The sequence below is a fragment of the Vespa crabro genome, chromosome 17 (assembly GCF_910589235.1).
Source record: "Vespa crabro chromosome 17, iyVesCrab1.2, whole genome shotgun sequence".
In the NCBI taxonomy this organism is placed as follows: Eukaryota; Metazoa; Arthropoda; class Insecta; order Hymenoptera; family Vespidae; genus Vespa; species Vespa crabro.
The window spans coordinates 634,017-648,970 of record NC_060971.1 but is presented as its reverse complement, the minus strand read 5'-3'; the positions used below and the strand labels follow the sequence as shown (position 1 = coordinate 648,970).

The following is a 14,954-nucleotide window of genomic DNA, read 5'->3' as shown; positions in this document are numbered from 1 at the left end:
TCTATTTCATTTCAGGGAAGTAAAATATCAGCTAGCTAAAATGTCATTAGTTTGTACTTTTAATGCTTGCTAATTCCCTAATATTTAAGTACGTACATATTACGTACTATTTAGTATATATTACGTACATATTACTTACTAATAAGTACGTACACTTTTTGAATAATTTGTCATTACTTATATAATGAAAATTATTTTCAGATTAACTTCGCATCATATTTTTCGCATCTTTGATCACAACAATGATTAATTTCGATCATCGACAAAGTATACGAGGAGAACCAAAGTATACGAGCTGAACCAAATTTACAACCCGAGCGATCTAAAATATGTTTCAATAACATATGATGATATTAAAAATATGAATCTTTTGGAACGCATGATCAAGGAAACGTTACATCTTTTTCCCGTAGGCCCCGCCATCGTTCGGAAAATAACGCAAGGTATGAAGTAATATAAAATACAACATATACAATCAACATATGAAATAATAGTTTTTATATGTTTTACTCTTAATACAATATAATAATATATTATATAGAAATAATATTTATTCATTAATTATATTAAGAGACAGAAAATTGGTCTATACCAAAAGATAATACAGCGGTATTTCTCATTTATAAATTCCATAGAAGCGAAAAATATTGGCCACAGTCATTAGTATTTGATCTCGATAGGTCCCTATCGGGAAAGAATAGTCCCACATATTTCTTTCCATTTAGTTACGGTCGAAGAAATTGCGTAGGTAATTACATACTTCTATAGATTATTGAAATTATATTCCATAAAGTTATTGAACAAAATGCATTTATAATTGATTTTATTTCTTTAAGTCAATAATTCACTATGTTAGAGATGACAGCAATAACCACTTATAAAAACATTGATAATTAAAATAGATATGCTAATAGCAATTAATGAAATTGAAATAAAAACGTATCTTTTGTTAAAACTAACGAAACCGATAAAATTAAAATTGGAAAAAAGAATATTCGTTTTTAATAATTATAACAAATAAATTCATAATATGCACATGTTATTAATGCCAAGTAACACTAGAAGCGATTATTGATTAAATAGTTCATTAAGGAACATTAATAATTAATTATTCATACCCTCTCTACTTTGAACTATATCGAGTATATCAATGTTATCGAATGAGATTATATATCTGTAATCACTAAAATTTTTAGTGATGATAACTACTTTAGAATTTTTCAAAAAGAAAGAAATTTATTTTTATGTTTATTGGCTATCAGTTTGAAAATAATATTAACTAATATTGATTTGAAATCGTCCGATAATCAGCGATTATCTCGATGATCGCAAGCAAACGAAAGTTCTACTAACAACAAAAAGGCAACATTTATCGTAATAAAATAATTATTCTACTTTCCCATTATAGTTATAAATAATTATTCTCATTTTTGGATGAATTCTTCTAGTCAGTTTTTTCATTCAGTTTTAATTGTATACTTATTCATGTTCCTTCATCAATTAAACTAAATGTTTATATGACATTTTATAGTTAACAGGTTTTTTATAATGTAAAAACATTTTTTCACTATATCAATATTTTATGAGATAACTAGCCATTTCGGTACCTTCTCTATTTACAGCGTCCATACGTAAGCACATTAAATGATGCGCGTTATTCAATGCTTTTGCATTCGTCTAGAGTGTATCACAAGAATATTTGTATTAAGTAATGGCTCTTCAATTCGAACATCCATTTATTTTTCATTGTCTTACAAAAAAAAATCTAATTAAGAAAAGAAATAAATATCCTGGACACAGTTCCAGAAACTGATGACTTAAGATTGTTGTAGGTCATATCCAAAAAAAAGTAAATGAATAAAATTCAGGAGAAAAATCGGTTGCTATTATAATAAATTTTGCAAGAGTTATAAAATTTTGTTGAATGGAATTTGACTTGGTCCATCGTACTTACAAATATTGCATGCCTACATGCGTACGCGCGTGTGTATTCTACCTATATCAATAAGAATTAGATGGCGAGGGAGAAAGAAAGAGAGAGAAAGAGAAAGACATTCTTAACAATAAGAAATGATTCGATAGTAACTTAGAATAGAGTAAAATGATAATCGAGAAGAATTGTCTATTGTTTGAAAATAGGAAAATCTTGTTTTTCATACTTCGAAATAAATAGTCTACCTCAACAACTTATTTATCTTACTTCAAAAATAAATAAAAAAAATAAATGAAAACAATTAAAAAAAAATTTTATGCAATGATTTACGATCCATTTTGATATAACAGTACGGTATCTGTTCCATGTCCGAATATTTACATACGATCAATACTGCACGCGAATGAAACGATCTTTTTTCAATCTATCACTCATAAATGTATATGGTCACCAGAACAAAAGACCCAACATGAGATTATTGATCCATTTTGAACGAACAATATGCATCATTCCTTCCATTTTCATACACATTTTTTCCCTTCCCATACACATTCTTTCCCTTTCCCTTTTCTAAATTTATTTTCGTCTTTGCAGATAATCCGAGAGAAACTATTATAGTAATCAACCTCTACATTTGAAGCTAAAAATAGTAAGACAACATTAGTCAAGCCTATTAACAATTAACAATACATAGTAATGAAACACGAATACCGAAAACTTTGTATCTCAATACTTTTGATATATCGTTATAAATTTAAATTCACAAAATGTCATTTATCACGCATCTTCCTCACGTACTCTCCAGGATCCATTAAAGACATCGTGTTATCTCAGTAGTTTTTGAAAGCACAAAAAAAAAATTAATTTGTCAGGGGAACGACTGAAAAATTCCGAGCCTGGAACCGCTATTTTTAACCCTTTGCACTTGAGTGGCACCGATATGGCGCCGGCTGATTTGAAGTATTAACTCGAGCGACGCTGCTACGGTTTTTTGTAACTTGATCTGCTTATTTACGATGTGCGATAAGATATTTCTCTCGGAAATATAATATTTTTGTGGACTAGACTCGGCCTACATTTTTAGCCAAATCTTAGCTCAGTTTACTTAATCTCAGCATAGCATTCGCTTGAAACAGTCTTGGCAGTGAATATAGCAATTGAAAAGTTTTTGAGCCCTTAAAATATGCATAAAGATTATATCAGTCCTCAAGTTCGGACGAACTTCAATTTTGCCGCTTTGGATGAAGAAATTACATTGATTAAGAAACATTAATTAAGAACAGGCATAATTTTTGATTGATTTTGATTTTGATGAAGAAAATTTCACTTCAAGGAAAAAAGTTTAATCTAGGAACTTGCTTTTTCAAATTTTTTAAAAAGCTTTTTATTTGTGAATAAAATATAATACAGTATGTAAATGCAGCATATACATTATAGTGTATACAATAGACAATATGGGTTGTCTATTATATACAAAGTATATGGTTGTTTATGGTTCCCAAAAAATGTAAAATAATCTTAATTAGTGTCTTTTTTCGAATATTAATTTTACAGGTTTTGCTGGTTTCAAGCTAACATTTGTTTCTATTCCAATTTTTTCGATTGCTACTGGTCGATCTATTTTAGATCGATAAATCTTCTTTGCGAAGTAACAATTAGTGCTTTCATTTCCAGCGATGTCAATATTTGATCTATAAAGTAGAATCAGAATTAAATACATTCTGTTCTATAACTTTTTGAGATGTAATTTCAATAATTTGTAAAAATGTGCAATTATTTGTGTAATTTCTTTCTCCTTGATTGAATGCTAAGAAATTCCATCATTATGGAATATTAATAATATTATAATTATCTTCGACGATTTGAAATCCATCTGGATCGAATGTTAACATTTCGGCTCAATATTTTTCGTTTCGCTCAACTTTGTAGATAAAAATACGGTCGAACTGCATTTTCGTATGATCTCCTCTACAGGTTTTTCTTAGAAAGTGTGTGTGAAAGAGAGAAAAAGAGAATGCATAAAATAACAAGTATAAGAATAACAAGTAACCATTTATTTTTATTTAGTTCTACTAAGGCTTAAAATGTAATAGATACAACACATAACCGATGATCATGAGAAAACTATATGATGTGAATTGTGATCTGAAAATCGTATATAAATATCCCACCTTTTGTCTCTTTTTCCTGCTTCACATCGTACTCCCTCTCTCCATCTTCCTCTATCACTTTATCATCATCACTATCTTCCTCTTTTTTCCTCTTGCTCTTACTCTTTTCCATTCTTTGATTGAGCAATTAGATTTATATGATGTTGCGTACTTTCTTATAGAAATACTTCATTAATTCAGTAGGTTTCTTCTTAACGATTTCTCTAATTGGTTGCTAAAAGGTAAAATATATAAACAAGATGTAATTTGTTTTTACAGACGAATTCTATTGTATCGGTCATAACGAACATGAATTAATCTTGTGGGCCGTATAATTTTTAAAAAATGGTCTTTATCCTTTGATTACTTATTATATAAAATTGCATGAATTTTTTATATAAAATAGCATGAGACAGTTTTTTTTACAGTTCCTAGATTGTACGATTAATAATTTATATCTGCTATAGATCTGCCATCACGTACGGAATTTATTACGTATAAAAACATAATATGTTAATTATATATTTATTACATTTATATACATTATACAATTTCATTCTTCTTCTAAATTTTGATCTTACAGATCTAGCCAGTTTTAATATAACATTCATTTTTATCAGAATTTTTTCAACTATTACTAACTGATTTATTTTAATGATATAACTTATTAACAGAGTGGAAATTATTATCTTCATTTTTAGCATTGCGATTTATTGACTTTAGAATATAAAATCGATGGTACATGCGGCTTCTACAATTTATACCATATAATTTGTATAATATATAAATATAAATATAAGAAATAAATATAAACTATGATAGCGATCAGAATGAGTATTAGTTCACGTGTGACTTCCAAGCGGTCTTGGATTAAACGAAGTTCGTTGTTCCGTACTTTGAAAAAATGTACATGTGTATGATAGAAACTTATAATGAACGAGTGAAAGAGAGAAAAACACGATTACATAATATATAAAAAACTAGACATGAGTGCGAGAAAGTTGTTTTACTTCGGCAATATCGACCATCGAGTGCCGAGCGAATGAACAGATAAAAGTTTGTGTGGTCCATTGCGATATAAATAAATTGAGAATTGTTGACCGTTAAACTGTACTGCATTGAACGTGTAATTAAAAAATAATTTTTTTAAGGTACGTTGCATTTCTCCTACCATGACCAGTGATGACGGGCAATTTGCACAGAAGATATTTTCCTAATTCTACATGTAATTATTATATATAGTTTTTCATATATATTGTTATTATTTCCAAAATCAGTGTTATAACTATGTATATAAGAAATATATATATGAATGAAAATAGGAAATAATTGCTTTTTTCATAATGAACATTATAATTACTGTTTATTACACCAAAATTAGAAATTGAAGTAGAAATATACATTCAAATGTCAAGCTAACAGAAAAGATGATTTTCATAACATAATCGTATAATTTATGACATATTCTCCATTCTAATGAAGAATTAATTAACAATCGGTTTATAAAACTATGTTCAGTTATAGCATTTTTTGTGGAAGTAAGAGGAGGCGATAAGGAAGAGATAATTCATTTTTGGATCCCCTCCTATTTCCTTCTCGCCTAATCGAATAAGAATTTTCTTATGTAAGCTCTGATCACATGAGCATAGTCCGTACTGCGTATTATATAATTATTCCTCGTTGTCATCTTCCGTTCTCACTTTCTATTAAGATACGAGGATAGTAAGAGTTGTACTGTGTAAGCGTAGTGTTTGTAAATCACAAAAATTATTACTACAATCACTTCTATTTTAATTAAACTATTTTAATTAAACTATTTCTATAGCTTTCAATAGCTGGAAATCACTGTAATAAAATTCACTGTAATATTAATTATTATTACAATAATACTAGTTGACTTATCCTACAAAATATAACAATACATTTTAAATAAATTACATTTACTACAATATAATACGATCAAGAGTATCCCGGTTCCGAATTCATACCCAATAATTGGAAATGCTCATTTGTTTGTTGGCGATAACGAAGATATATTTGTAATTGATATATTTTATATTTAAACGCTTTACCCAGTTTTCATTTATAATTTCTTTTTTAGATATAAACCAACATTTCATAAATATTGGTTGAAATGTTCAATCATTGTGGCGTATATGGCTAGACACGAAATTACTTGTAATCGTACATAATCTGGAATATATCAAAGTAAGACCTAATCAAATCTTGTTTAATTACGCTTCTTAACATAGATTACTTTTTATCTTTGATTCTCTTTCCAAACAAAAAATGATATATATTTATAAAGACAATATAATACTTAAATATTAAATTGTTAAAAAAAAATAAGATGGATTAACGAAATGAATCTTTTAAATATTCCTTGTAACGTTATTCAGGTAGGATGAACATATTTGAAATTTCCTCCCCATAGCAGTATTACAAAAAATTATATTCGGATGTAACCATGTTTTGAATATCCTTCGCACAGCTATATCCATCAAACTGAGGAAGGAAACAAAACATGAATTATAAATGAAAAATAAAGTATTTGATATAATATAAAATTCAGTAATATTACCAATGAATCGATTTATCTAGTTTGGAATTCTCATCGGTCTGCGAATTTAGTGAAGATTGATGCAGACAATCTTTGAATAAGCACTGTAACAAAAATATTATAAATTCATAGAAATGAATATAAATTTTATAAACGTTTAGAAATTTCGAAATATTACCATATATTATGTCCAATGTACAACGAAAGGCGTAATGGCAAATTTCTATTTCTTGTCCAACTAAAGTTTCCAATTTTTCCATTAAAGCGACAAAATGATTAACGAATACATCCATATGGGACATTAGATATTTTTTAAGAAAGACTTCATTTAATATTTTTCTATGATGATTCCACAATTTTGCTGCAAATCGTAAGGAAAGCAAGACTTAATTTATATTTTTTATTTATTTTTCTTTTTAAAAAGAAAACGAGAGGAAGTGCGAGAGAAGATTCGCTACACTTGTTATAATACATTAATTTGTATATATCTATCCAGAAGAAAAAATATTTTTTCCTTTAATTTTGCATAAGTTAATATTCGAATGAGTATATATATGTATCTATATATAATTTGTAATATAAATAATTACACAATATTAAACAATGTAAAATATGTATACTTCACCTGAAGCAGAAAACAATCCATTGGCGATAATCGATTTCATATATTTATACTCCTCGCTCTTCTCATTAATATTTGGGTTATTTAATACCTTCTAGAAAAGTAAAGAAAAAAATATAAATTTACTACGGATGATTCAAATACAATTAATAAGTCTTACCTTGATATATTCAGGATTATGTACGATTACAAGTAATTTCGTGCCTAGCCATATACGCCACAATGATTGATAATTTTAACCAATATTTATGAAATGTTGGGCTATATCTAAAAAAAAAAATTATAAATGAAAACTGGGTAAAGCGTTTAAATATAAAATATATCAATTACAAATATACCTTCGTTATCGCCAACAAACAAATGAGCACTTCCAATTATTGGGTATGCTTTCGGAACCAGGATACTCTTGATTGTATTATATTGGTGTAATTTATTTAAAATGTATTGTAATATTTTGTAGAATAATTCAACTAGTATTATTGTAATAATAATTAATATTACAGTGAATTTTATGATTTGCAGCTATTGAAAGCTATAGAAATAGTTTAATTAAAATAGAAGTAGTCTAATGATTGTAGTAATAATTTTTGTGATTTATAAACACTCCGCTTACATAGTACAACTATTACTATCCTCGTGTCTTAATAGAAAGTGAGGACGGAAGATGACAACGAGGAATATTTATATAATACGCACTATGCTCACGTGATCAGAGCTTACATAAGAAAATTCTTATTCGATTAGGCGAGAAGGAAATAGGAGGGGATCCAAAAATGAATTATCTCTTTCTTGCCGCCTTCTCTTACTTTCACAAAAAATGCTATAACTGAACATAGTTTTATAAACCGATTGTTAATTAATTCTTCATTAGAATGGAGAATATGTCATAAATTATACGATTATGTTATGAAAATCATCTTTTCTGTTAGCTTGACATTTGAATGTATATTTCTACTTTAATTTCTAATATTGGTGTAATAAACAGTAATTATAATGTTCATTATGAAAAAAGCAATTATTTCCTATTTTCATTCATATATATATTTCTTATATACATAGTTATAACACTGATTTTGGAAATAATAACAATATATATGAAAAACTATATATAATAATTACATGTAGAATTAGGAAAATATCTTCTGTGCAAATTGCCCGTCATCACTGGTCACGGTAGGAGAAATGCAACGTACCTTTAAAAAATTATTTTTTAATAACACGTTCAGTAACGCCGTACAGTTTAACGGTGAACAATTCTCAATTTATGTATATTGCAATGGACTAGTTTACATTTATTTCTTATATTTATATTTATATATTATACAAATTATATGCCATAAATTTTCTTATATTTGTATATTATATAATTGTATATTATATAAATTATATGTCATAAATTATAGATACCGCGTTTACCATGGATTATATATTCTAATCCACTCTTCGGGCGGAAATCGAATAACCTTATAATATTACATTTGATGTTATTGTTGGTAAATTTATATTAAAATATCTTCGTAAAATTTTTTTTAAGAAGTATACGTTCTACAAGGTTATTTCATTTTTGTTGTGAACGATACAACTGAATCCGTTTATAAAAAAGTAGTCATGTTTACATACCTTACTTTTTAATCGCCGGTTAAAAAAATCGATAAGAAGAAATCTGATGAATTAATGAAGTCTTTCAGTAAAAATATACGGAACGTTATATAACTCTAATTACTCAATCGAAGAATGGAATTGAGCGGGATAAAGAGGGAGAAAGACGAAGACTTAGGTGATGATGAAGCAATTGAGTGAGATGGTGGGAATGATAGAGAGAGTGAAACTGAGAGAGCGAGAGAAAGAGAGAGAGCGAGAGAAAGAGTGAGAGAGGGAGAGAGTGAGAGAGAGGGAAAGAGAGATTGATGAAATAAAAATAACAAGAAAAAAGATGTACATATGACCAGCATATCAAAATAATTACAATTATGTATCAATGATTGATATGTAGTTATTTTCCTTGTCAGGGACTCTGGCAATGAGAATAGTGCCTATTACTCGTGGAAACTTATCTTGAGTTAAAATAATTATGAATTTTTGCATTATTTCTCTCTCTCTCTCTCTTTCTCTCTCTCTCTCTCTCTCTCTCTCTCTCTCTCTCTCTCTCTCTCTCTCTCTCTGTTAAATCAGGTCGAATACATAAATTTTTTTATTGAGACATATAGGCAATATGATCACTGTATCTTCTTTTTGGATCTAACCACATTTTAGATGCTGTTATAATTATAATATTCATTTATATTATATTATAATATTCACCAAAATTTATGTCGATAAAATACTTTTAGTATGGAAAAATATAATTACAAATAGTCTAATTAACGAACAGAATCGAACAAAAACAGACAAATTCACACGGTAATGATTTGATCGGATCGTGATTAAATCCAGGTATTTCAGGTTGCCACAACACTTTTCGGGCAGAAGTCGGAGGAAGCCTTAAAAATGACTTATATAATCAATCTTCTGTTTCAACAATTGATTGTCGCAAATGGCTGCTGTAATCAATCTATCAGAAGCTTAATATGCGACTATTTCATTTAGGATTTACCGGCCCGTCCAGTTCAAAGAATTATAGGAAATGATTATCGTTTTATGTTGCATTCTACATACAATTCATTAAAATATATAACGTATGTATAACATCATTAAAATCAGATAAATTGGTCAACATGATTTTTATGTTTTCTAAAATAACTCCACATATGCTATCTCAGTATTTCGATCATCCTAATAAAAAAAAGAATAGAACGCTAAACATTCGTTATTAGATAATGGTTAAATTTTGTTAACAATTAAATCATATAATTCTTTGAACTGAACGGGTCGGTAAATTCTGAATGAAATAGTCGCATATTAAGCTTCTGATAGATTGATTACAGCAGTCATTTGTGTGAAAGCTATGATGCAATAAACAAAATCCATGAAAAGAGAAACTATTCGATATGATCTGTTACAATCGTCAGTGATTACATATTTAATTATCATGGTATCATTGCTTTTTCTTCCTCTTATTTCATATCTCCCTCATTCTATTTCTCTCTCACACTTATAGCAGTAGATTAAATATTTTTATTTGCCGAAACAGACATTCCTTCAAACTGACCATTACACTGAAAATAATATTTTACATTAAACATTTGGCACAAGCTTAACGCATCGGTCATCATCTAGATTTTTTTATTGGATATGCGTGTTTATTAAATACTTTTGATCTAATAAATGATTCTATTAGAAGATTTAATGAAAGAATTCAATAAGTGCGTCATCAATTGAAACCAATACCGGATTGAAATATATGAAAATCATGCAAATCGCAGGATTATTCAGCGTAATCCTTTTCGTCACTTTGACACAACTATGAAATATTGTTTACGCTTTCGTAATTTTTTTTCCAGTCTATATTTTTTCATAATGGTACAATTGAAGCAAGGACGCGTAAATATACATCTTTGATACTCAATTGAGTACTCTAAATATTGATAATGGAAAATTCGCAAATATTCATATATTCGCTTCATAATTGCGTTTTTTACTATAAAGTAACCGAAACTTAGATATTAGTTCACTTTGGATATTCACTAACGATCGTATTTTATCTAACGTAAATTTCGTATTACGTTCATAGAATCGGAATCAGCCGTAAATTTTATTATCAAAATCAATGCAAACGAATCATAGTAACGTCTATTGATTGATGTACACATGCATGAACACGTAGATAAGAACACGTAGAAGAGTGAAAAAAAGTATAGCGGTATATGGGGGAAGAATGAAAAACTTAGAAAAAGAGAGAGAAGGAGAGAGAGAGATGTGTGCAAAATAAATTATGCAAAAGATAAATGCTAGGAGAAGCCAACGATGACAAAAATAAATGTCTCTTACAAAATAAGTGGATAAAATTCTGAAAGAGTCAAGAAGATTATCTTATATAAGAAAATATCGGTATATTAAAAGCGTGTTCGAAAAGACCGGTCAATGTCATATACGAAATTCCACATTTAATATCTCATATTCTTGTAGGTGAATAAAAGGTATTTCCTACTCTCTTGCCCAAATCAAAGTTGATGGGGCGTTATGTAGAATAATCGACCGTACAACTTCTATATTCGAACACCGCTTGTAATATTAATGCAAATGTTACTGTAAAAATCAAATCTTATAAATGGCAAAATGATTAATAAAAAAATATTTTATTATAGTACTATGGAAATATTGTGATTTCAACTACATATGTATATAATAAAATAGAGGTTTCAATTAAAAATTTTTTTGGTTCCCTTGACTTATCTTTTCAAGGTCTTTAGTCGTATTATGCACATATAATTTATTTAAAAAATATACTACTATTCTATAGAATGATCTAATTAGTATTGTTGTAATAATAGTTAATATTGCAGTGAATTCCATGATGAATCGAATTAATTGAAAGCTATAGAAACAGTTTAATTAAAATAGAAGTAGTCTAATGACTGTAGTAATAATTTTTGTGATTTATAGACACTCTGTTTACACCATATAACTCCTACTATTATTGTGTTTTAATAGAAAGTGAGGATGGAAGAGGAAAACCTGGATTATTGAAATATTACTGTATAAGGACTTTGTTCACTCGACTAGAATTTACGTCAGCAAATTTTTTTTTGTTACTGAAAAGATTTCTTGTGCAGAAGTGATCGAGAATGATTTTTTATAGCATTACTTATAAAAAATGAATTGTGATAGCAGAACATTGTTGCATAGAAGCATCTTTGAGTTCTTCATTGGATTGACGAATAATTTATATAATAAATTTTCCATTTTCTTTAATATATATTTCTACACGAACTTATAATTACATATCTTATTTGTTAGGAAAGTAAACGTTTACACGAAAAAGAACTTAAACAGGAACAACTTATCTACAATTAACAACTTAACAAATTAACTCTCTTCATATATTTCGGAAGGTTAGTGAGTCACGTTCTCTTAGACCGTTCCCTTAGAAGACAGATGACAACCCATAAATACTGTATAAACTTCTTATTTAACCCTCTATGGGCCGAATTTTTGTTTTAAATCCAAAAAAATTGGGGGAACGAAAAATCAGCAATTATAAACCTATATATGCAAATGAAAAAAAAATTTCCGTTTAAACAATTTTATTGCAGTATATTTATTATGTGACTTTCAGGTCACAACGGTCTATAATGTTCGCACTTCTGTGTTTGAAAACTTAAGCGTGGAATTCCACAAAACAGTTTGCACTTGGCGTTAAACATAAATTTTGAACATTACATTTGGAACATTTAATTTTCGGAACTCCTTTACATCCGGGCTTTTTGCAACGTCCTATGTTATCCGAAAAAATTGACCAATGTGCCACTTCATCTTTTTGCACGTCTTCTACAGGTAACGTTGTATTTGGTCTCTTTTTTCTTTTATTTTGCAATTGTTTATGTACCTCATTTAAAGTAGGACGCCCCCTTTTCTTCTGGGTTCCTTTGTGTTCCTGACATAAACAAGATACAATGTCAGTTTTAAATTTCAATATACAAAACTATACTGACGGCCAGGACTTACAGAATGCGATGAACAATCTCGCTTATATAAGAGCCAAGCATTGATCACCGTCAAATCTAAGAGGTGAAACATAATGCGGTGATACCACTTTTTTGATCGAATTTTTATTCAATACAACGCTATCAACGAATCAAATCAAATCTACTCCACCTATGTGTTGGTTGTATGTTTTCACTATATTTGGTCGTTGTACATCGATCATTCTGTTTATTTTTTTATCCCACCTTTTCACTATGTCTACTGGTTCAACATCGTAAAACGTGCTCATCAAATGAACGGCCTTATTGTCGTACCATTTTACCGCATTTATGGTGACCCTGTCAATAGATGTAGAAAGTATCTCATAACTTCCTCGACCCTTAATTTTAATGACTTTATCGGACGAAAACTCACAGTTTTTTAGTCGGTTTGACCGCACAGTAGTAACACTCTGAATGCCTAATTTTTCTAATTCAGTTCAACTATTATTATTCGTCTGGGATAGTGATTGCCAAACAATTTTTTGTGGTCCTGCATCTTCCTCATCTGACGAGGATTGAGTACTAAATTCTTCATCACTATTAATAACATTTATTCGTCGTCGAGGAAATATTATTACATCCTCATCGGACTCGGAATCTAATAAATCTGCCATAATAGCCCACTGTGACCTCAAAGTTACAAAACTGTATCATAAAAAACAGTAACAAATTGAAAATTGAAATGCAAACAAATAGGTTGTTATTGATATACGAACCCAGAGCTATTATGTGCACTATTCTTAGTTTCGTAATCACTGACAAAAGCACAAATAATATCAATTCGATCAAATGGTTTTGTTTATATTTACTGTGAACAGTTTACACAGCATTTACTTTATTATTTCAGGTTGATAAGCTTAGCAACGATCATAAATATTATATTGGTTGTCTTGACAGCGTTATAGAATTAAGATTTATACGCCATCTCATGAAAAAAGCTATAATTATATGGTAAAATTTCAATAAATTAAAATGTGACCTGAAAGTTACACGGGCCCATAGAGGGTTAAATAATTAATTATTTCGTTTCTGTAAGGATGTTCATTATCCCTAGTTTTATAATGGTTTACGCCAACAATAAGAACAGACGTATTTCTTGAACGATTTTGATAAACAAGATTTCATTTTAAAGGAGAAGATTTAAAATAGAACTCACTTTTCCGAATTTTTGAAAAAGCTTGAAATTTTCTTTGAAAAAAATGATCTTTTTTCAAGAATAGTTTATGCAGAAATATAAAGCTTTTTCAAAAATTTCAAACAGTGGGATCCTAGATTAAATCTTCATTTCCAAAATAGGGCTTTGATTAAGAAATATGCTTGTTCTCATTGTTCAATTGCTGTTTTTGACATTTCTTGCAAAGAAAAAATTTTGTGCACTCTCGTCCCTGTGAAATCTGCGGCGAAAGAGAAAAAGTTCGTGTCTGCACTACTGATTTTCATATCTACACTAGAATTATTTGTTTCGGTTTAGTAAACGATTGCTCGCTTATTTGTTGCGTAAACTGATAATACTAAGATTTTCTGAACGCTAAGAGATGCGTTTTACGATGCTTCCACGGAGAAACAACGGACATTTTCATGAACTTTGAACAAGTGATTTTAGAGCAAAAATAAGAAAATGCGTGTCCAATCGTTCATGTCAATGGATCTGAATTTTTAAGATATTCTTAAATTTTAGAAAATTTTGTAGTTCCTTTTATATTTTATAAACTAAAAACGTAGAGTTTTTATAAGCAATATGTAGTATGTTGACAAACATCTAGATTAGTAATTCTGGAATCGTAGATTCTCTGAGGCTGAATGATTCTGTTGTTTCTTTTTCTATTTTTGTTGTATCGATGTGAAAGAAAATAATCGACTAATTTATTCTTTGATTTTTTTTATTTGATACTTTAATAGGATGTTACTATCCAATATCTTATATTTATTTCCCCCATATAAAATATATACATTTGTTAATTGATTTTCCAATAATAATAATAATAATAATAATAATAATAATAATAATAATAATAATAATAATAATAATAATAACAATAATAATAACAATAATAATAATAATAAT

General features: G+C 28.6%; 1 long non-coding RNA gene across 1 annotated transcript; it reads right to left on the bottom strand.

The window, feature by feature from the left end:
• Positions 1 to 3,609: 3,609 nt before the first annotated feature.
• LOC124430231 lies at positions 3,610 to 7,954 on the bottom strand. The gene is made up of 7 exons (XR_006943692.1): positions 7,604 to 7,954; positions 7,426 to 7,532; positions 7,269 to 7,359; positions 6,822 to 7,004; positions 6,665 to 6,747; positions 4,105 to 6,588; positions 3,610 to 3,624 (listed from the first exon to the last, which is right to left on the bottom strand). It is a non-coding gene; the product is annotated as an uncharacterized LOC124430231 (long non-coding RNA).
• Between the last annotated feature and the right edge of the window lie 7,000 nt (positions 7,955 to 14,954).